Here is a 22,723-nt window from a genome sequence, read left to right as displayed (position 1 = left end):
CGGAAACACCAATGTCTGGGCAACACCCTGGCGAATTAGCAGCGGGGGAAGCCTGGGCTCTGAGGTGCAGCCTCGTCTGCTTCCCAGGCCCCGCTGGCCCCAACCGTCTTCCACGTGGCCTTCTGGGGCGCCCCATCATGTCACTCCTCCGCCGAAATGGCTTCAGGTGGTCCCCCCACTCAGGGTCCAGCCCAAGCCCACCAGCCTCCCATCTGCCTCCTCTTCCTCTAAAGTCCCCCACACACACCCCCGCCCCCTTCAGCTCTCCGAATGTTCGCCCCCGTGCCTCCCTCTGCCAGAGGGACCGGATGCCGGGTGGATATTCTCCTCCTTGGCTCATAAGCCTCCCCCAGAGGCTTCTGTAACCTGCATCAGGGCACCTATGGCTCCTGTGTTCCCCTTTGCCCTGGCCACCCTGGCCACTCTGGGCTGGCATCACCTTCTGACTTGTTCCCATCCAATCACTCATTCATCTCACCCAAGCATCGTTCGTGCAACAAGGATTCGCCGAGCCGTTGCTCGGCCGGACACAGAGATGGAACACAGACAGTATACTGTCCCTGTCCCCCCACCCAGAGCTTACCTCCTCTGAACACTCCATCCTTAGAAGCAAGAACCCGGTCTAGTCAACTTTGCGCTTGGACCTCCCCCAGAGCCTGGTCCCAGGTAGGTGCCCAGAGAACAGTGAGGGACCAAATGAAGATTGGGTGTGATTCCCATTGTAGGACAGCTTTCTGGAAAAGCAGTGGGTTGGGTGATGTGGACGCCGCTGAGTAAACTCTAGAGCCCCACGCTGAACGCCAAGCTAGAGCGCAATGATTTGGTGCCTCTCTTTCAGGCCAAGAGCAGGGCAACCGCATTTCCTGGTGAGAGGCTCCAGGTGGACAAAGGACGGCCGGTCTCAAAGGCTGGCTCACACCCAGCAGATCTTCCCTGGGCAGAGGCGTGGCGCCATTTTGCATTTGTTTCTTCCTAAGCAAATGAGGGTTTCAGGTCTCAGCTTCTGGACTCCAGGAAGTACATGCAAACATTCCTTTTCTCCACGGCCCCTCGCAGTAACCCGGACACCGCTCGGACTCCACGGAGGGCGAGTCTGCCCTTTCAGCCTCCTTGGCCAGCATATCCTGGGGCCAAGCAGGTGCTGGGAGACCGGACCTCCAGGAGCTGCGGCAAATGCGCACTTACATTTCTCACGTATTTTCCACTTGTCCACCACGGCTCTCCCGCACCCGCCCAACATAGCCCCCACCATCCGCTCCAAATGTCAAGTCCAGGAGGCTGGGGCTTTATCTGTGGATTTTCCACAGCATCCATCCTGAGGCCTGGCTCATAGTAAGCACTCACTTTTCTTCACTGGGTGAATTTCCCTCCACAGACACGTGGAAGGAGACAGGGGGTTTCCTGGTCAGGGCCCAGGCCTGGATGAGGGGACAGGGCAAGAAGGCAGGAAGACGCCCAGGTTTCTGATGCAGGTAACTGGATGGCGTCACAGGGTGCTTTCAGGTTTGCAGGAGGCGAGGGGGGGGTGGTTCCAAGAGGCTACACAGCAGGCCCGAATACACGCACCCAGAAAACAGCGGGCTGGGGGTTTGCACCCTGGCTGGATTTTATCCAAGGTCCTGGGGCTGGAGGGCTGGTCAGGACTGACAGCCTGAGGCTCACGTTTATGGGGCAAAAGGCTTTGCAAAGGAACCAGGGTCCAAGAGTCTCCCTTCTTCCTGGCTGCCCGGGACGTTTCACGGCTTTAAAGCAGCACATGGCACGTGTCTACCAAGGCGTGGGGCTCACTCACGAGTCCCAAACTTGCCACTGAGGGCACAGGGCCAATTTGCAGAAGCAAAGACCCAACTGAGCAGATGGCTTAGTCAGGTCTGTTCCTCATAAGTTACAGTCTTCAAGAAAAATAAAATAAAATGCTCATCAAGGAAAAAATTCGAGGGGTTCAGAAAAGAAAACAAAAAGTAATTTACAGCCTACCCCTACACACACACACACACACACACACACACACACACACACACACCAATTTTACAGCCCTTCCTCCGACGAAGAACTGACCCAACAGTGAGCAGGCGCTCTGTCCCGGCCCAGTTCTGGGCAGACCCTCACACTTGACCCTCAAGTCTCACCAATGAAGAAGGACTCTCACGCTTTACAGACGGGAAGGCAGGGTTTCAGCGAAATCAGGAGTCAGGGCCCAAGGCCGCCCTGGTAAGAAGTACTGAGACCAGGACCTGAAACCAGGCCCGACTCCAAACCCCAGCGTGTCTGTCCCACACGTGCCCAAAGTGGAAGGAAGGTCCGTGTCATTTAGCTCACAAAGAGTAGAAAATTGGGGGGGGGGGGAAAAACCTGACTTGAATTCAATATGTACATCTGCTCACAAAGTCCCAGTTATATCAAGTTCTCATTCTACCTGTGGGGTCCTCCTCTCCCATCCAGGCCGTAAGCTCCTTGGGAAGGGGGCCAGGGCCCACGCTTCTTGCCTCCCCACCAGCACAGAGCAGACCCTTCTTACCCGGTGCTCAAAAGCTGGCCTCAGCGCCTCAGCAAGGTATCCCACTGGCAGCTAGGATCTGTAGCACAGCCCAGCCCTCCCCCCCAGGAGCCCGTCCTCCCTGCCCATGCCTCTGGCCTGCCCTCCTCTGCACCTCTGCCTGCCCACGACACCGCCCTTCTTCCCAAGCCTCCACCCGCCTAAACCCCAAATCCTCCAAGGTCAACGTCACGTTCATTCTTTCAACAGACATGCTGCGGGAGGGAGGGCGAATGAGACAGGTAGTAGGCCAGCATCCCTGCTTCCCTACAGCATAGAACATTCCACCAGGTCAGAGAGACCGAGCAAGGGGGGCAGCTCCCGGTCGGAGCTCCGTGCCTTTGAAATTGATGCTGTTACTGTCCCCGTCCCAACCCCCATCTCAGAGAAGGGGACAGTGGGACCCTCCCAAGATCACGGACTGGGAAGCAGCCCCCACCCCTTCAGAGCTCCATCTGCCCGAATCCTTTCCTACTGTGCCGTGAACCGCAAGGGCAGTGCCTATGGCTCATCCACCTCTGTGTCCCCAGGGCCCTGCCCAGGGCCTGACGCAGCAGGGACACGGCCCTGCTTGCTGAACAGAGTGGTTTCTACATCCAGGAATAGACACGTGCTTCTGCTCCCAGCTCTGACGTCGCGTTCCCGGCCCTCAGCGGCCTCCTGATCTTGATGAATAGCCCTCGGAGTGGCAGTGCCTGCCTCCGCGTCTGTCTGGCCTCCTCCCTGGAACCCCGCAGCCCCCGTCTGGGCCCGAGAAAAGTGCCCGATGCTGCTGGTAGGAAGCAAAATCTTTTTAAAAAAAACAAACAACAACAAAAACACTTTTGCAACACGGGTCTCTAAAATCAGCTTCCGAGGACCAGGACAGGAGGAAGAGACCACGGAGGACACGTCCACGCCTGGCCCTTAGGCTCCTCCTTCCCAGCGAGACACTCACAGTGTCTCCCAACAAAAGACACTGTTTCTGCGCGGGAGCAGGTGAGAATTCAGTGAGCTCGCGGACCATCCGTCCTTAAACAACACACCTCCGTCCTAGTGTTGCCCTGAGAAGTAAACGAGGCCACAGAAGTAAAACCAGTTCGCCCAGTGCTAGGCACAGGACACACGGTGACAAAACATTCGCTCATGTCAGTAGGATTACTTGGTAACCGCTGCTGGTCTGCACCACTGTGCCCGATGCACTGTAACCACTGAGGCAGAGAAGGAGGGAGGCCACGAATCAACCAGGAATACAACAGCCTAACCAACAGCCAGTCCCTAAATGGGAGCCAAAAAGCCAAGCGTCTGTGACTCCTGGCCAGGGCGCCCCGCGGCGATGCTGGTGAACTGCCCTGACCCACCCAGGCCTCTGAGGGGAAGACAGGAGGTCTAAGCCCGCAGCCCCTGATCCCCACACCCCCACCCCCACCCCAGGTGTCGCTGCCCACCTGCTGAGGAGCCAAGACAAGACCTGGCCCCGGGGGGAGTGGGCGTCAGCCCTCACGACACTGGCAGTGTCTAAAAGAGAAAAAAATGGAACATTGGAAGCTGATACCTGGGAGCGTGCAGAGGACTCTATAACCCCCAAAGGGAAACTCGGGTTCTTTGGTCTTGAAACTTAGAAAACTTCCCTCCTGGGGTGCCTGGGTGGCTCAGTTGGTTGAGTGTCCGATTTTGGCTCAGGTCATTCGGCTCATGAGTTCGAGCCCCACGACAGGCTCTGTGCTGACGGCTCGGAGCCTGGAGCCTGCTTCCGATTCCGTGTCTCCCTCTCTCTCTGCCCCTCCCCTGCTCACGCTCTGTCTCTCTCTCTCTCTCTAAAATAAATAAACATTAAAAAAAACTAGGAAGGAAGGAAGGAAGGAAGGAAGGAAGGAAGGAAGGAAGGGGAGAAGGACAGAAAAGCTCCCTCCTGCAGGACCTCCTCACAGAAGCGGGCATCCCTTAGCAACCTGAACAGACCCATGCCACCTGCCCGCCCATGTGAGGGCAGCCTGTCTTCTGCCACAAGCCACACCCACACCCATCCATCACGGCCATCTCCCTCCACACCGGGCAGTGAAGCCGGCCAAGGCCTCCACGCCGGGCCCCACCCCGCCCATCCTGCCCCTGGCACAACACCTGTGCGGCACCTGCCTCTCTGGGCCTCCGGTGTGCCTTTGGAAAAGTGAGGCGCGTTTGGCCCAGACGGGGGTCTCCAACCCTCAGTCACGCAGGTGCGGCTGCTGTGGCTTCTGCGTAAAACACATATGACCCATATTTACTTTTTCAAAATCAACTTTACTGTGGCGTGGTTTGCACTGGAAGTTACAAGTCAAAGCGTTTTAGCCATTGTGATCAAGAACATCTTGGGGAACCCCAAGAAAGTTCCTTCACGGCCCCTCTGCAACTTACCTTCATTTGCCTAATATTCTTCTTATAATCGCTGACTTTTGAAATCATACATACAACGTGGATGCTACTGGAGGGTATTATGCTAAGCGAAATAATCCAGTCAGAGAAAGACAGATACATGATTTCACTCCTATGTGGAATTTGAGAAACTCAACAGATGCACACAGGGGAAGGGAAGGAAAAATAAGATAAAAACAGAGAGGGAGGCAAACCATAAAGGACTCTTCAATCCAGAGAATCAACGGAGGGTGGCTGGAGGGGAGGTGGCTGGGGGTTGGGTTACATGGGTGGTGGGCATTAAGGAGGGCACTTTTCGGGATGAGCACTGGGTGTTTTATGGAAGTGATGAATCCCTGTGTTCTACTCCTGGAACGAAGACCACACTGTATGTTAGCTAACTTGAATTTAAATAAATAATGTTTTTAAGAAGTATGGACTATTTCAGTCCATGTACACACACACACACACACACACACACACACAGACTTAATGTGGTATATTTTCTCTAATACACACTGAAATGCTATCAAAATAAGACACATCTGTCCCCGTGCCACCTAAACCCTTCTCCTGCATCACAGAGCCACACGGCCCCCGGAGAAATGACCACTCCCTGAGGAAGTCTGGATTCCTGGGGAAGTCTGGGGAAGTCTGGATTCCATCCCGGGTCCAGTCTAGCCTGATGCCTGCATACAGCAGGGGCTTACTGGCGGCTGAACCACAGTGATGATTCAAGGCCCATTTTTCCAACTCTCCCCTCCTGAGACCCGCCTCCCCTGGCGGGAGGCAGCCAGCTTACGCTCTGCAGAGCTGATCAATACAGTGCATGGACACCACTCTGGAGGCCAAGCAAAGAGCAAGCCAGGTGGACGCAGAAGACGACCAGAGGCCACATCCCGGGAGCCGCGTCTTAGCCCGCTAAGTTATTTTCATTCCCGTCAAACCTTCTGCAAGAGAAGCCTTCTGAGATGTCGCATTTGGTTTCCCAGAAGGGATTTACCACAAAGCGTGTAAAGAAAGACTGGTTGCCTTCCAAGTCCCAGTTCCAAGGCAAACTAAATAATGAAGGGAAGCCTTCTGCGCCCTTAGCAATCGGGCAAGAATTTGTCAGATGTCTACGGTCCTTTAAAAAGCTAGGAAACGAGTGGGGGCGCGTTTCAGCCTAGAAAGAGGCACAGCCGAAGAGCTGAGACACGAGGAAGTCCAGGGCGACTTTCAAGAGCCCGACGATGCTGGGCCCGCCTCTGCAGCCACGGCCACCCTCATTAGCAGCCCCACCCCAACCATGACCCACTGACGTCACCCCAAACACACCGCTGTACCTGTGCACACGCCAGCTCATCAGCTGGGACAGCCCTCCCTTCCTCCTCCACCTGGAAAACTCCTATTCACTCCTCAAAAGCCGAGCGGGGTTGAGGGCCGAGTTCTGCCATCACCTCCCACGAGACTCTTGTCACACAGCGGCACGCAGGGGTGGGGTGGTATTAGAGAAGGCCGAAACCAAGTCCTAAGGGTTCTCCTTCCTTCCCCCGTGCGCCAAGGGGTTTACGGGTCGTGTCCAGGCAGCAGGATGTGAGGGAGGGGACGTGAGCAGAGGGACACGTCCAGACCAATGTGGTAGAAAGGTGTTTCCAGGGGCAGCGTGGGTGACGGGCTGGGCGTGGATTTGCGATGTGAGGTCCATCGTCCGGCATCAGCTCCTACACGCGTGGCGAAGCACATCCAGAGCTTCCGTCCACAGAGCTATGGCCACGCCCGAGCTGTGGATGCGGGCACCGTGCAAACGGTTCTCCCTGCTCCGCCTGCCGTATGCCAAATCGGCAACCACTGCCACCACGGCCACGGCGTGCACAGCTGGGTCCACCAGCGTTGTTCATTCATTCTTTATGGTAGCCCTAAAAAGTCGATACTATGACTGTCCCATTTGAGGGATGAGAAAACACTGTGGCAAGGCAAAGAACTTGCCCAAAAGTCCCCTGCTAATAAGTGGGGAATGAACCCAGGCAGTCAGGCTCCAGGGCCACATGTGGTGGTGGGGAGAACCACAGCGAACTCCTACCTCACCCTCAAAAACTCAGCCCAAGTATCCCTGCCCAACTGACCCTAAAGAAACCACGGAGGAGGTATGCAAGTAATATTCAGTGGCAGGGACATTCACAGATGTGTCATTTACAATGGGAAGATCGAAAAAAATAATAACAAACTAAGTATCTGCTAAATCCCCAACAAGTAAATGTATTCTAGGACATTCATACAATGGGCTACTATGAAGTCATTAATATTGAAGCTCTGTTTGTCACATTTTGGTTGGAAGTCCTCCGGCCCTGGGACCTCCTGGCGTGCTTGGGAAAATGCAGACCCCCGAGTCTCATCCTACACCTGATAAAGAGCAAAGACTAGAAGCCGGGCAATCAGAACATAAATTTCTTGCACGTGAATTTTTCTGCATGGGAGTGTTTGAGAATTGCTACCGGGAATGCATACTGATTGCCCTGGAAGGGAGTGAGCTCGGTGAGAAGTTTTGTCCGCCGTGGGGTCCTCAGCGCCTAGAACAGTGCCTGGCACATAGTAGGTGCTCATGAAATATTCTGTGGCTGAGTGAACCCATCAATCAGCAAACTTCTGACACCAATCTGTTTAGCATTAGCTACATTTTTTTTTTAATTTTTTTAATGTTTATTTATTTTTGAGACAGAGAGAGACAGAGCATGAATGGGGAAGGGTCAGAGAGAGAGGGAGACACAGAATCGGAAGCAGGCTCCAGGCTCTGAGTTGTCAGCACAGAGCCCGACGCGGGGCTCGAACTCACGGACCGTGAGATCATGACCTGAGCCGAAGTCGGATGCTTAACCGACCAAGCCACCCAGGCGCCCCACATTAGCTACATTTTTGAGCAGTCCGTGGGCTTTTGGGGCACAGGGACTGGGAGCATCCTCTCATCCCTCTGTGCCCACACGAAGCCAGCCCTCGGCCGTGGTCTGTCAGCAGGTCAACGAGGGGACACTGATGCACTGCCCAGCCCTGTGGTGCATGTTTCTTCACTAACATCTCTGAAATGACAATGTGTCTTACAGCCTGACTCTGTCACTATTGCTTTTCCTCCCTTTCTTCGGTGGTATAAATACAATGACGCATCTCTCAGCCGATGGCATCTTAGATTTAATAGAACACGGTAACTAACGGAGTCCACGATTCTGATTTAAAAAACTAAGATCAGATGCCGACATAGCTAACAGATTGCCGTGCACTCCCTTTCTTATGGTTTGCAAAAATTAATCCCACGCCATCTGCTCTAAGCTTTTGGCTTCAGCCCCCAGTGGTCCTGGCCGTCCCACACTTAGCTCCTGAGATACGAATGCAAGGTCTGATGCAAATGGCAGTTTATGTGTCTTCACCTGGACACTTGTGACAGCAACGGCTGGAGGGGTTTTTCTACAGCATTTTCCTCGGAGGCACAGGATGGGCCAGAGGCCGGTGCTGGGCCAGAACCCGGGTACCTCCAACCCCACTGGCCCTGGATGTTCAGTGGGGCACGTGGTCTGTCCACAGCGGCTGTCAGTCCCGCTGTGACTTCCCAGCACTCGGGGGACCGGCACCTGCTCGCTGATGCTCCACGGCCCTGCGTTTCCCGTAACTAGTCCCACGGCTCAGAAGACAGCCGAACGCCCTGGGCGAGTTACTCTCATCTGCAGAAGGGGACCGGGGATGGGAATCTGGCCCCCAACCCAGGGTTGTTCTGAGAACCACATGAGAGTCATCTGAAAACTCTCTAAAAGCAGCAACATCTACACGGGGGGGATTAGCGACACTCAGGAAGCTGCGATGTGGAGACAGAGAAACCCTCCGACTTCCCGACGGAACACCTCACCTTTTTGACTAAACCCTACCCTGTCCTGACCTTCTCATGAGCCAGTGGTGCCGGCAATGAAGACACAGGATGTGAAGCCCGAATCCACGGCCACCGTCCCCCTGTGCTACCCTGGCCGGGCCACCCAAGACCCCCGAAGCCTCCTTGTGTGTAAACAGGGCCCTGGCTGGCTGCGCTCCCATTCCCCGAGCGGTAGACCTGCCCTCTGTCTGGTGCCAGAGCCTGCACGGTGGGGAAGGGAGCTACTCCCGGCGACGTAGGTCTTCATTTACACCAGCGGCGTGAGGCTGGTGCAACGTTCCTGCTGAGGATCGTTTCAGCCCCCTGAACAACAAAGCTGGCCAAGCTCGCACAAGTTCAGAAGGGTTCTCTGGGCCGCGTTCCGGGGTGACAGCAATAGAGAACAGTGAGTGCAACAAGGCGGGGCCCCGGCCATAGGCTGGCTCCGGGGACCCCGTCCAGGCTCCTCCTGCCCTCTCCATCTCTGTCCCCTGGCTGGAAAGCAAGGATGGTAAGAACAGGCCAGGGCTGCGGACAGATGATGCCCAGCACACGGCACGAGCTCCGGGCGTCCCCGTGTGCTCCCCAGCACGCTCTGGCCTCCCACCAGTGATCTCAACTGCAAACACAAAGCACTTGAAGGCCAAGAACCTTCCAGCATCGGGACGACGGTGGGGCGGTGATGCCTGCCTGCCCACCGGCCTGCAGGCAGGGATCTCGGAAATGCTGCAGAGGAACACGGGGCCACGAAGCTTCGCGGCACCAGAGCTGGTGGCTTCGGAAGCCCCTGGCGAATTCATCTGGGAGGTGGCGAGCAAATGGCTGTAGGTCAAATACAGATAGGGGTTTGGAGCCAGGGGTGGGCTGTGACCAAATGGAAAGCAGGGACGAGGACATTCCAAAAAGGCTGGAGTGGAGGACAATCAACACCCCCCCCACCCCGGGCCACCACTCCCAGATGACAGCAGCCAACTTTTTAGGGAGTCTTTTTTAGGGAGTCTTTTTATTTTATTTTTTAAGTTTACTTATTTATTTTGAGACAGAGCAAGAGAGCAGGGGAGAGGCAGAGAGAGAGAGAGTCCAAAGCAGGCTCCGCACTGTCAGTGAGGACCCTGACGCGGGGCTCGAACCCATGAACCAGGAGATCGTGACCTGAGCTGAAACCAAGAGTCAGATGCTTAACCGACTCGGCCCCCCAGGCACCCCAAGAAGTTCATCTTGTCAGCTTGAAACAAAAGCTGGTCTGAAAACTTCAAGCTGGAAGTTTGCGTCTCTCTCCAGAGGGAGAAAAACTGGGCTGCTCAGCAGATCGATGAGACAGAAGACACAGTCCAAACACAGATTCAAGGGCGGACAGGAATTTGACCCACGTAAAAGGCAAGAGAGAGCAGCTGAGCCCCTGCTGCCACACCGGGCAAAGGACTAACTGCTTGGGAACAGGTAAGACCAGACGTCCACTGAGACCCTTACAGCAAAACAACTTACAGGTGGGCCACGTGCTAAATAAACGCAAAGAAACGACAAAACTAAGAAATCTCCGGGAAACAACCATAAAAGGAGACCAAAAAGCCTAAGCAGCCACAGAAGACACCTGTGTTGAAGCTCCACGGAGGAAAAGCATCGCATCACAGGCAAGAGCGTCAAACCACAGGTGGGGAGAAAACATTAGTCGCATGTCACAGACCACAGGCGAATGTATTTAATGGGTTAGGAGGGCTCTACAAATGACAGTGGTCTGGGGGCACCTGGGTGGCCCAGTCGGTTGAGCATCCAACTTCGGCTCAGGTCACGATCTCGTGATTTGTGAGTTCGAGCCCCGCGTCGGGCTCCGTGCTGACAGCTCGGAGCCTGGAGCCTGTTTCAGATTCTGTGTCTCCCTCTCTCTGACCCTCCCCTGCTTGTGCGCGTGCGCTCTCTCTCGCTCTCAAAAATAAATAAACATTAAAAAAAAATTAAAAAGAAAAAAAATCAAAGGTGTTTTGAGAGCACACCAATCGTGGAATTAGTGTGAATAATGAAGAAACGGTTCCCCGAAGAGGAGAAAGCACGTGGCCGGTACACACACCACGAGATGTAACCGACGGAACGGGGACCAGAAGAATTCTCACTTACCACATTAGCCGAGATCTGCAACATTCACTGTTGGCAAGGCTCTGGCAAACTGCTATTCTCATTCACTCTTGGTGGGTACAAGTTGGCACAACTTTTTCTGGAGTGCTGTTTGACAATTTCTGTGAAAAATTTAAATATGGATCGCTTTTTGGCTCCCTAACGTCACTTCTCGGCTCTGTCCTAAGGGGGTAATTGGACAAGGGGATGGTCCACAACACCGGGGATGGCAGAGAACTGGTTAGTTAACTAAGGCGCAGGGTGTCCAAACCGTGGAGGCTGGGGGACAATTCTGTCACACCTGCCGTGTGGGGAAAAGCCAGTCACAAGCAGTGAGATCTCCTTTCTCAGGGGGAAAAAAAAAACCCACACGGACACAGACACCTGCTGACATCACAGCCCTAAGGAACAGGGGAAGCCAGGAAAGCTATTTCCATTTGGGGGCAGGGGGAGGAGGCTGTGTGAACCAAGAGAATTCTTGGAAAGAGAAGGTGGCCGCTCCTACCAAGGGCAGGGGAGGGAGAGAACCGAGGACATGGGAGAGGGTAGGTCTGGGCCAAGAAAACCGGGAATAAATGGACAGGGGAGAGGTCAAGTCACACATCTGTTCCAAAACACACAGATGGGATTTTTAGGGTCCCCCAAAGCACTGGATAGTGGCTAAGTGCTAAAAAAAAAAAATGCTTTCCAACGTAATAGCAATAAGCAATCCGTGCACAAAACTAGAGGGTGGTTATTTATGCCTGAATCAAAAGCAGCTGGGAAAAATAGCACAGAATGTTCAGGAGAGAGAAGAAAGTGGTGTTTCTATCTCGCGGATGCAGAAGAAAGCTGAACTGGGAGCCAGACACCATCATCCTCAAGCCTGAACCCCCAAAGCAATACTCCCTTCTTCGCCCTGGCCATGGCCCCCTCTCCTTCCCACCTTTCCCCCAAAACTCCCACGCCGTCCTCCCTCCAAGGGCGCCTCACCATCCACTTGTCATACTCAGGTCGCCCCCATTAAAACAAAACCGAGCCTCCCTGCGCCCAATCCCCCAACCTCTGCCTCTCTCTGCTTGTCCACAGTCGTTCGGGGCTGTCTCCATCTGTCGTCCGGATGGCCTCCTCACTTCTCTGCAGTGTGGCGTCACCTCCACTGGCCTCCACTCACCCTCCCTTGACCGCCACGTTGCCAGATTGAGCCCACGCTTCGTAATTTAACTTCTTTGACCATTAAGTGGACTTTGACATCGCTGACCCCAGCCTTCCAGCCCAGACACTCTCTCCCCTGATGATTACGGTCACATTTAGTCCATAAGGTGATGATCTCACTTGCTCAGGACCGCCGAATCCTCACCATGCGTAGGCACCACGCTAGAGCGTGACGGCCCCGTCCTACTCAATCCCCCCTCTCAGCCGACACTGATACCACTGTCACTTTACAAACAGAGCGCCCGAGGCACCCTGTGGGATCAAGCAAGGAGGTCTGGGAGGGGAGTTGACATGCCTTCCAGGCAAGAGGATGCACCCCCCAGACTGGCAGGCTGACGGCGCAGGGCCCTGGGAAGGAAAGGCGTGGGCTCTGGTGAGACGGCTTCGTTGCCATCAAACACCGGTGAGGTCCTCTATCGTGTATCCCCCCCACAACACCCCCCAGACCTCACAGCCTCCCTCCCTCGGCCCCTGCTCCAGCGACACTGGCCTCCTGCTGTCCCTCAACCGACCAAGCACAGGGCCAACCACAGGGCCTTTGCACTTGCTACCTCTCTCTCTCTGGACCACTCTTCGCCCAAATGCCTGCACAGCTTCCTCCCTCAGTCCCCTCAGGCTTCTCTGGACCCCCTTTAACATAGTTCTAGATCTCAGCACGACCTCCCGTGTCACATGTTTGTGTGGGTGACCCATCTCTCCCGCTGGCAGACGAGCTCCAGGAGGGCAGGGACGTGGCCTGGCGAGTTCACGGCGGTTCCCCCAGGGCCCAGCGCAGCACGTGACACACAGCAGATGCTCAGGGTCATGATTAACACCTATGGGGTCCAACTTGTTGGTGTCCCACATGCCCCGTGAGCATCTGCTCTGAGCACACGTGCGGGTGGGTCCCTCCCCGCCTCTGTGAAGGCGTCAGTCCAATAGGGAAGAGCACCGGGTAGAGAAAGAGGGCGTCGAGCTCTGCCAAGAAATCCCACGGTCCTGTGGGGGCCCGAGCTTCAGGGAAAGTCCTGGAGACCGTGGCCTGAGATTCAGCACCAACAGGAGCCGGCCAGGGTGGGGGTCCGGGCATGGGGTGGCTTGGGGGGCGTCAATCAGAGCACAGTTTTAGAGCCCAGAGGAGTAAGAGAAGGCAGCTGTTTGGAGGAACCATGCGTATGCCCCCCGATTTCTCCCGCCATCCGGTGGGAGAACGCCCGCTGGCCACCTCCTCCATGCAGGCCCCGGGGGTACTGGGAATCTAGCGTCCAGAAGGAACATGCAGGCATCACCCTCGAGTGGGAGGAGCAAACGCTAGTCCAACACACCTACAGCTGAGCAGATGCCGAACCCTGGGCAGGTGCCCTGCAAGAAAGGAAACCGGCCACCGGGCGGGGGGGGGGGGGGGGGGGGGGGGGGCAAACCGTCCTGGACACGGAGGTTCCCCAAAGACTTTGAGCAAGAAGTGATGCTAAGCGGAGTTCTGAGGGAGGAGAAAGGGCCGACCCAGCGGAAAGGAGTGGAACACTCCAGGCAGAGGGAGCTGGCGCACCAGGGGAAAGCAAGGAGCCCACATGGCGGGCAGGTGGGCAGGAAGGATCACCAGGGGCACCGGGGGATGCACGGGACACAGGGGGCCGAGGGACAGGCCACGCTGGGGCACCCTCATGTCTGGTCGGCACAGTGGGGACACCGTGCCTCCCTGCTGGGGTGGAGGAGCCAGGAAGGGGAGCGGTTTGCACGGGCAGACCCCACGTTCAGGCTCGGCCATGCCTGGGATGGGGCAGGCGGGACCCAGACGGGAGGCTGGGAGCTCAGCCGGATCGGGGGGCAGGTCACCAGGGGGGCTCGTGAGGGCCACTACCAGACTTGGCCCTTGTCTTCCTGGAGGGCGGTGGGAACTGGTGCGGTCCGCCGGTCTGACAAGTGACGGACGCGACTTAGCTGCAGGAAGGCCCCCCGGGGGCCGGGACACAGCCCCGCAGCACAGCCGGGCTTGCTCCCGCGCAGTCAGGTCTGCGGGGGTCCGGGAAGCTCCCCACCCGCGTTAGCCTGGCCCTAGTCTTTCCCGCTGAGGTCCCTGGGGAGCCGAGAGGCGGGGCTGGGTGAAACCAGAGGTCTGGCTTCTCCACACGTTCCAGATGCAGGTTCCCATTTTTTGATTCCCAAAACGCAGATGGGACTGCACTTTAGGGAAGGGGTTGACTTGCACGAGGCAGTCACGGCGGTGGGAAAGCCACTGTCTCATCCCATCCATCGGCTCTGCCGCCGTCACGGCCACCGGCTAAGGGGGCGGCATTCACCTTGTCACCAGTACCCCCACCGTCAAGGGGAGAAGAGTGGCTCAGAGGGGCTGACACTTGCCCCAAGTCGCCCAGCTAGGAGCTGGGCGTGGGACCCAAGCGTGTCTGATCCCAAAGCCCGGGTCCCTCGCCATCAGCACCGCTCACGGCCCGACGGGCCAGGGGACGCAGTCCAGGCCGAGTTTCGAGAGGGGCTGTGGGGCTGCAACGGGACGGTGGCACAGCTGTGGGAACCAGCGGTCACCGTGCGGGAGCGAGCCCGTGCCCCTCCGCGCCTGCAAAGCTGCTCATCGCTCTGCCCTCCCGCCACCCACAAAGCAGCATATCCACACCAGCTCCACCGTGACCGTGTGAGGCCACGGCCCCGGACGTGAGACGCGCTGGAACATTCCGCTCTGCTGCCTCGTGATCAAACCCAGCTTCAGGCTCTGCGGGGCTTTCAGTGGAAAGAAACGGCCGTGCCCCTGAGAGCCGGAGGCCTGGGTCCTGCAGAGTTCAGACAGTTCTGGAGGTCAAAGCCCAAATGCAGATCACGGGGCAGAAATCACGGGCTCAGCAGGGCCTCACTCCCCCGGGGGGTTTCGGGAAGACTCCCTCCTTGCCTCTTCCAGCTCCCGGCGGCTCGTGGAGCCTCTACCCCAGTTTCACACTGCCTTCTCCTGCGTCACATTTCCTGCCTCACTCGTATAAGAACACTTGTCACTGGATTTAGGACCCACCCACATAATTCAGGATAAGTTCCCCCCCCTCCCCAAATTCTTATTCACATCTTCTGCCATGTAAGGTAATACTCGCTCTTTTGGCGCATAGAGTAACATTCACAGGCTCCAAGAGTAAGGACGCTCACATTTCTTTTGGAGGCCACCATTCAGCCACGACAGATATCACGTGTGCAACCCAGCCAACAGGCAAGGTCGGTCTAGCAGACGGCTTACGTCTAAGCAGCAGTGGAGACGGGAGGCTAAAAGCACACGCTCTGAGCTCCCCACAGCAGCTGTGCGCCTTGGGCAAATTTCTTACCCTCCCTGTGCCTCAGTTTCCTTGTCTGCAACAACAGTCTCTACCACTCAGGGCCTGGCAAGCACTGGATCCAGCTGTCCACGCCCAGCACTTAGGAAAGGGCCTGGCCCACGGGCCGCACGCAGTGACGGCTGCTGTTAATAGAATTCTTGGAATCCGTCTTGCTCCAAACCTGCCCCTCCTCCCTGGGATGAGACCTGGCTCGGCAAAGAGCCACCCTCCTCCAGTCGATCACCCAGGTCCTAGAGACCTGTGAGACCCCCTTCCCTCCCTCTTACACCTGACAGGCCCCAAGTCCTGCCAGGGCTAGCTGCTTAGTCTCTCTGTCCCCACTGTCTTGCTCTGGCCTGGACCGGCCCGGCCCTCTGTCTCCTTCCTCACCTCTGCCCCCACCTCCCCATCCTCCACCAAGTCCCATTTCGTCAGGGCCAGTAGGACTCTGGTGGTGGCTAAGGCAACGGTCCCCCAACCTACGGCTGTTATGGCAGGTTACGAAACGAATGCAGACAGCATAAAGGAATGGAAATACAACCGACAGGATGGGAGCAATGTACCCAATGAAGGGACTACATTGAGGGCCTACATGTAAGGCCTAAAGAGACCTTACGATTCAACAATAAAAAGACAAACGAGTTCATGTTAAAATAGGCAAAGAACCCATCCAGATGGCTAACAGACGCAGGAAAGACGCTCAACATCGCCCGTCATCAGGAAAATGGAAATCAAAACCACAGTAAGGTACGACCTTACACCCGCCAAAACGGCTAAAATCAAAAACACAAGAAACAACAGGTGCTGGTGAGGATGTGGAGAAAAAGGGACCCTCGTGAGAATGCAGACTGTCAGCCACTGTGGCAAACAGTGTGGCGGTTCCTCAAAAACTTACAAATAGAGGGGCGCCTGGGTGGCTCCGTGGGTTAAGTGGCCGACTTCGGCTCAGGTCAAGATCTCACCGTTCGTGGGTTCGAGCCCCGCGTCGGGCTCTGTGCTGACAGCTGGGAGCCTGGAGCCTGCTTTGGACTCTGTCTCCCTCTCTCTCTGCTCCTCCCTCACTCATGCTCTCTCTGTCTCTCAAGAATAAATGTTAAAAAAAAATTTTTTAATTAAAAATAGAAGTACCATGCGATCCAGAAATTCCCCTCGTGGGTACTCCCCCAAAGAAAATAAAAACACTAATTCATAAACCTATGACATCTGGGCATCCTTCCTGGCTACTGGCTAACAATAACCACCAACGATCAGGTTCCCCAGCCATTGGGTCATCACAGCAACATCAGCGGTGCTCTAACTGCTGAGCATCAGAACACCTGGAGAGCTAAGGAGGCTCACAGAGACCAGCCCCTGCAGACCCCTGGGGATTCTCCCCCACCGATGTCCTCCAGCTGCTGTACGTGACAACCTACCCTACCCGGACATACACAAGAACTGATCTTGAGGCCTCCTGGGTGTCGGGCACTGAGCAATGTTATTTCTCAAGGAACTCCCTGGCGCAGATCATTTTTTCTCCCATTTTACAGAGAAGAGCGAGCTCCAGAGAGAGGAACCGAGTCGCCGAAGGCCACACGGCCCAGCAGGGGAGCAGCAGAAGCAGAGTCCGTGTAGACGTCCGACTGCAAGGCGCCTCCCCCACCCCGGGCAGGAAGGGGAGGCTCGGAACCAGAGGCCGTTCCCCAGGGCCCGGGTCTGGCAGCCCAGGGGACCCAAGAGGGGCCAGCACTCGGTCCAAGAAGCTGCTCTCAACCCCACCGCCCCCCGGCAACACCCGGAGAACCTCTTCTTCGTGCCATCGCCTGGCGCCACCTGGCCACCGATCAGATCTTTCTGGCGGTGGGCCTGACTCATACTGTCACCTCTTCAGGCACCTAGGCAGCCAGAGTAAAAAGAAAAACTCAGGCGTGGAGGGGCCTCGACCGGAGGTGCGCATGAGAACAATCCAGAATGCCTGGGCTCCACTCAGTCCCCCTGACTCAGGACTTGAGTGTGGGGTCCGGGTCTCCGCGGTTTTGAAGTTGATTCCGATGTGCCGTCAAAGCAGAAATCTCTGGTTTAGGGCCCTGTGTGGTCTCCGTGCCAGGAGTCCCTGCCTCACCACCGAGCTCACTGGGGCTGCCAGATTTCAGGTCCGCCCCAGGCCTACTAAATCCCACACTCTGGGGTGGGGGCCCGCAGTCCGTGTCAGCCGGCCCGCCGTGTGACACTAAGTCATCCGGAGCGTGAGGACCTGTCGCGGAGAGCCTGGCCGCCCGAAGCGCCAGCCCGGTCTGCATCAGCGGGCTCCTGTGAAGATACGTCTCGGGCCCCACCCAAACCCGCTGAACCAGAGCCTGCATGTTTAAACGAGGTCCCCAGGGGATCGGGGCCCATTAAAGAGTGAGAACACCCTACCAGTGCCCTGAATTTCCCTGAGCGGATCCCTGCCCGGCAGTGCTGATCCAATGGGTTGGGGGCCCCCGAATGTGCATTTCCACACTTGGGTATTCCTGGTTTCATATTGAAAAAAAAAAAAAAACTAGTCTATCAGGCTTCGAATCTTCCTCTACCGGGCACTGACGGGGTGGCCCTTTGACTCGGGGGTCTCACCTGGAAAATGGGCCGTGACAGTTACGAGTCATTGGTTGCTGTGAGGGCTCGAGCGATTCTAAGAATGCCCACTATGTGCCTGGAATTTCCAGTTTTCGTGCAGTCATCGCTCCCGCCACCGCCCGTGCCACCCACACATTCACTGCCACCATCACCGCCACTGCCCTTATCGCCAGATGTTCACAGTATGGTCCCAGCAGCAAAGAATGCCAGTTTAGGTGGAACGGCAGACAAGAAACCGAGAGAGAGGGAGGACGGAGGGCCTGCCGTCACATAAGCCATCTCAATTTGCTTCAGCATTTGTTCGGAACCTAATGCCCAGGGCATACGTGCAAACTAGAGACAGGGGTGGGACGATGGCAGCGGAACCTTTGCAGGTCCTGGATACCCGTGTTTCAACCTCCAAAATCACCTAGGCCAGCTGTTCCCTGAGGGCAGGACCGTGCATTCTCACCTCCAAACTCCACCTCCCCCCACAGGGCCTGGCATACAACCTGGGGAGGCGGCGAGCCCCGACGTTCCGAGTCACTTCCCGCTCCGCTCATGCCTCCGTTCGGCGGGGAGAGCGCTGAATTCAAACCCGGTGAGGGGGGTATCTTTGCAAAGCTATGTAGACAGGTCATAGGCAAGTGGTAACGTCATTTACATTTGCAGTCAACCACTAACAGAAGAGTAGAATTCCTCACTCCTCCACGATTTCCCCAAACGACACTGACTCCTCTCCCGGAACACAACCCGCACGGCACCACGTGGGGATTCCCGGCCCCACTCGCTTCCTGCAACATAAGTCCTTGGAGATGGTGGCCTGATGCCCTAAGGTCTACGAGCCCACCATCAGGCCGGCCTGAAGTGGGGGGCGAGCTCGGGAGAGCTTCTCAGAGCGAGGGATGCTTTGGTCTACACTGCCACTGGGTTCTCCACCCTCACTCCACTCTCAGCCCCCTCAAGCTGGCAGTGACCCGGTCCCTGGCATCGATCAGATGTGTTGCAGACATTAACAAAGCCCAGCTGTGGAAAACAGCGCCCCTAATGAGGAAGGAGGCAGGATCGTGGAGAGAGAGAGAGAGAGACCCAGGCCAGGCCCACATCTAAAGCCTGGGCTGCTCCAGCCCTGGCCTCGCTTCTTCCTGTCGCCCCTAAGAGCCACCCCCCCGCCCTGCCCAGCAAACCAGGCCCTACTAAGCCCTGGGAAGAAGAAAGGACCCAGTCCCAGCCCAGCCCTTCAGTAGCTCATAGCCACCCCATCGGCCCAACCCACAGAGGGCATTTGTGCCAGGAAAGAATCAGCCAGGGCACAGGTAGCCCCAGGGAGGCAATGTCCACATTCCCTAAAGTGACCTTCTGTCCCCAGACACGCAGGGCCCTGGCACTCTCTTCCCCCCGGGGGCTAGGGGGAACGTTTTGAATGAGAAAGCTTCTCTCACCTGCAAGGCTCTGCTCAGGCGGCTTCCTCTTCCTCGCTCAGGATGCCTCCCCTGCCCGTTTGCTGGCTCCACAAACACTGACTGTGCGTCTCCTGGGCTCCCAGCTCAAGTGCAGACAGCGAAAGGGAAACAGCGGCTGCCCTCGGGTTACCCAAGACCTGGCAGGGGAGGCAGCTCAGATTCGGATGACTGCAAAGGATGAGGTCAGTACGGAGAGCCTGGGGGGCTTCCTGGAGGAGATGACCCCCAAGCTGCATCTTCAAGGAGAAGTAGGGAGCCGGCTGGCCAGCCAGGTTAACAAAGGATAAAAATGACAAGACGTCAAGCTCCACTGGATGCCTGTGGGTGTTTGTATGTGTTCCCAAGAGCACAGGACAAAGTTCAAGAGGCTCTAACCACCCCACGGGCGATGGAAAAAACAGGGACCTATTAATTTCTTTATCCTCTTCTCTGTTTGGATCATCACAACAACAAATGCGGCCTCGGTCATTTTAGAAGGCAATCAAAATTTAAAAGAAAATTTTGAGGGGAGAAATGAAAACCTGAAGGGAAGTTGGTCCCCAACGAAAGATTCTAGAAATGTAGTGACTTCTCTATAGAGGAAGGAGTACATTTTGTCAAAAGCGTCTGCCGCTCTTTCAAAGCTGGACCCCAACGGGCTGCCTAGAATTTAACTGTGGGGCAGGCAGCTCCCTCGGTCTCAAATCGACAGAGACCAGGACAGGGCAGGGAGCAGAGGGCCGACGGGCGGACCCCGAGATACTCGAGACACCCCCCAACCCAGCAGCCCTTTTAAAAATGTTTTCTTTTTCAAAGTTGCAAAACTACAGACAAGTTCCAAGAAGAGTACAATGAACTCCTTATACCTTCATCGAGACTCACTGTTGGTTCACGTTTTTCCACATCTGCGCTATCTACAGATCAAGATACGTGTTTCTCGTTTATCTTTAAGACCAATTTGAAAGCCAACTGCAGACATCACAGCATCTCGTCCTAAAATGCTGTGGTTTTCACCCCTTTAGACCAAGGACGTTACGAAATCACAACACAGCGAACAAGCCCAGGAAATGTTATCACTCATACATCTCATATTCAAACGTCACCAGTTGTCACAAGAATGTCTCTGTAGCAAAATGATGACTTTCTTGACCCAAGTCTCAGAGCGCTTATTGAGAGAAGCTGTCCGCAAAACGCACCCATGTCCTTGTCAGATGTACTCGGGACCAGAGACAAACTTCCCCGAGTTAACCAAGTAGAAAAGTAAAACATGACGATAATCAAGATTAATAAGCATCATCTGACAATAGGGCAGAGCAGCCGGAAGGGGTTCTGGGCACAGAGGGAGAGGATTACAAATCTTCAGCTGACGCCGGACCCTGGTCGTTGGCTCCTGGTCTGAGAAAACACAAGCCACACGCCCTCACGCCTGACTGTGGAGTCCCCTCTGTCCTTGGGAGCTGGCAGAGGAGACCAGTCAGGCCACAGTGCAGAAAAGCAGGGACCCGGGGCTCAGAGCTCTCAACCTGCTGAGTCACTCTGGAGAAGTCACACAGCTGCATGGGCCTCAGTGTCCCATCAACAGGCCCGCAGCGCCTCCCCGAGGGCCCCAGGGGCAAGCGCAGCCTGCACCCAGCCTACCCCCAGGCTCTCTTGAAAGGGCTCCCAGAAACGCAAAGCCCCAGCCACTCGTGGCCCAAACCCTTGTCTCCATTCTGACCCCTTTGACTCCCAACTAGACCACGACACCCATCTCCCTGCAGAGGGCTGGTTTCTCTTGCCTCCCTCTGCAGTGTGTCCCCACTGGCCACCTCCTCACCCTCTGCCCCACCCCATGCAGCCCCCCCCCCCACCTTCCCCTCATCCACGGTCACCCTGAACCATGCAGAGTCCTGATTCAGGGTCCCTGGATCCTGGCCATTACTACTTCTCAAAGAGTTAGAGAACAGCGAAATATATTCACACCGTGGGCTCCCTACTGCCCCCAGAGTGAAAACCACACTTCTGGGCCTGGATGAGGCCCCTCCTCGTCTGCTCCCTGCCTCCCCTCTCCCTTTACTGTAGATCTGCTCAAGCCCTCCTCGTCCGCCAAACCAACCTCAGAGAACGGCAACCCCGGCGGGTGGGTGAATCCTCTAAGGGAAGGCTGAGGCCACGGAGGTTCAGAGAGGTTGAGGAACTCGCCCAAGGTCACTCAGCTCAGGAGTGAGAGAACCAGGGCACAACTAAGCGAGCTCCCTTCATTCTACGTAGAAAGCAAAATGTTTCATCGACATTCATCTTTCTCCACGCCACCTCCGGACGAGGCTGGAAAGAACACTGACAGTGGTCCGGAGGGTGGTGGGAATCTTTTCGCGAGACCTTCACTTTGACACAGTTTTATGTTGAGGGTGGGAAAATGGTAAGGACTAGAAATCAGCAGGTATAAGGGATAAAGAGTCCCACGCGCATCTCACTGTCACTGCATCGGGGAATCGCTACGCACGGGTGATAATGCCGGTGGCCTGATTTCAGCTGAGGACTCACCCAGAGTGGCTGGCACGAGGCAGGTCCAGGCAGACGGACGCTGCCCGAGACCATACCCTGCCCGCCCCTGCCGCGTGCCCGTCGATCCTTGGCTCTCTCTGAACCTAGAAAAGACTCTAGATTCAGGGCTCAGACTTTTGCTTTCCGATTAAAGTAACAGATGCTTAAAGGGTACGCGTATATTTACTTAATGATCATTTTGAATCCCATCGAGACCCCTATCTTCTCTGAACCTCAGTTTCCTCATCCATGCAAGAGATGGTGATACTGACATGCACAGAACCACCACCGACGTGCCTCATAGTGGATGAGGTGCCCTCCCTCCACCACAGACAACAAACGGCCTCATTACCATTTATTACCACTGAGAAGCTACTAAGCACCAGATACTTTCCCAGGCACTAAAGATACAGAGATGAGGGGCGCCTGGGAGGCTCAGTCAGTTGAGCGTCCGACTTCAGCTCAGGTCACAATCTCATGGTTTGTGAGTTCGAGCCCCGCGTCAGGCTCTGTGCTGACCGCTCAGAGCCTGGAGCCTGCTTCGGAGTCTGTGTCTCCCTCTCTCGCTGCCCCTCCCCCATGCGCGCTCTGTCTCTCTCTGCCTTTCAAAAATGAGTAAATGTGAAAAACATAAAGATAGAGAGATGAACAAGGCAGTTCTGCCCTGGCGTGAATGAACGCCTAGTGGGAGGGAGGGAGGACTATAAATCCCTAAAAAGCTTGAACGTGACCCTGAGCCCAGCAGGGAGCCACGGAGAGGTTTATGCCAGGGAGGAAAAAACGTTGGACACCAATGCATTTCAGATCAGTTGCTCAG

General features: G+C 56.0%; 1 protein-coding gene across 8 annotated transcripts in view; it reads right to left on the bottom strand.

The window, feature by feature from the left end:
- JAKMIP1 (janus kinase and microtubule interacting protein 1) overlaps positions 1–22,723 on the bottom strand; it is a 111,799-nt gene that overhangs the window by 68,468 nt on the left and 20,608 nt on the right. For 6 of the 8 annotated variants that reach the window (XM_049630276.1, XM_049630283.1, XM_049630282.1 and 3 more), the window contains exons 1-2: positions 19,384–21,203; positions 10,890–11,008 (exon numbers count right to left, since the gene is read on the bottom strand). The exons of 1 other annotated variant lie outside the window; for it this stretch is intronic. The gene's annotated coding sequence lies outside the window, so the exon portion shown is untranslated. Of the gene's footprint in view, positions 1–10,889; positions 11,009–19,383; positions 21,204–22,723 lie in introns of those variants that run through there. One more of the 8 variants, XM_049630278.1, reaches the window with a different exon arrangement.

This window comes from Panthera uncia, chromosome B1, assembly GCF_023721935.1.
Source record: "Panthera uncia isolate 11264 chromosome B1, Puncia_PCG_1.0, whole genome shotgun sequence".
NCBI lineage: Eukaryota > Metazoa > Chordata > Mammalia > Carnivora > Felidae > Panthera > Panthera uncia.
Note: the sequence above shows the minus strand (reverse complement) of the source record. Positions and strands in the feature narration are given on the sequence as shown.